The 886-nt window shown below is 38.4% G+C and overlaps 1 protein-coding gene across 1 annotated transcript in view; it reads left to right on the top strand.

Annotated features, from left to right (window-relative positions):
- Positions 1-886, top strand: part of Mccc2 (methylcrotonyl-CoA carboxylase subunit 2) — a 5,811-nt gene that overhangs the window by 2,376 nt on the left and 2,549 nt on the right. The window lies entirely within an intron of this gene.

The following is an 886-nucleotide window of genomic DNA, read 5'->3' on the forward strand; positions in this document are numbered from 1 at the left end:
AGGGGTGACTCGACGGCCTAATGCCGATCGAGTGACTCGAGGAGCGTCGGGGCTCTGTACTTATACCCTCTCGGGGATCCACGGTTTGGGCAAAATAACGTCTGCGCAAAATGATTGGCCGATTCTTAGATGGCTCGGCTCCTGATTTGCATATTCGTTTACTCCGATAATCGGGCAGGATTTTTTGGGTCTTTCCAGAGGGAATGACCAGATGACCACTGACTTTACGTACCCACCGCCTAGGAGTCAATAGTTAGAGTCTTGTTCGCAATCGTATAAAATCCTTCTCCAATATTCGCTCCGTATAATAGGGTGGCAATTTAATAGGGAAGGGGGCAGTGGGGATTGTCCACTGTCCGGGTCTCAAACGTAGTCACCTCCACGCGGTGAGACCTGGGTTGGTAGCGTTTTCAAAGTCTTTGGAAACGCTACCAAGCGAAGAACTACGATTTATTTTAAGAATCTCTCTATCTGAAATTGTAAAATATTGTAAAGTATGTTGGTCTCTATCAGTACAATGTGCTATGAATGTTACGACGAAATAAAGAAAATAACTCTATTGATTTTTGATTAATAAATTAATAAAAATGAATCTTTGCATTCTTATTTCACAATTCTTCCTTATTCCATTAATCCTACTTAGTAGCTGCTTGAAATTAATATTCGAGCCGGATTGCTATTGAAATCAATATCATCTCTTTAGAATCTAATTTATTGTAAAAGTGAATATTTCTGATTAATAAATTAATAGAAATGCATCTTAGAATTTCTATTTCGCTATCCTTGAATAAATATAATTCAAAGCAGCGATCAAACATTACTTAGTTCAATGAAACTATCGAAGCGGAAAACGAAAACATAACATTGTCTATATGAACACCTATTG

Source organism: Ceratina calcarata, unplaced genomic scaffold (genome assembly GCF_001652005.2).
Source record: "Ceratina calcarata isolate Rehan_Ccalc_2016 unplaced genomic scaffold, ASM165200v1 scaffold48.2, whole genome shotgun sequence".
Taxonomy (NCBI): domain Eukaryota; kingdom Metazoa; phylum Arthropoda; class Insecta; order Hymenoptera; family Apidae; genus Ceratina; species Ceratina calcarata.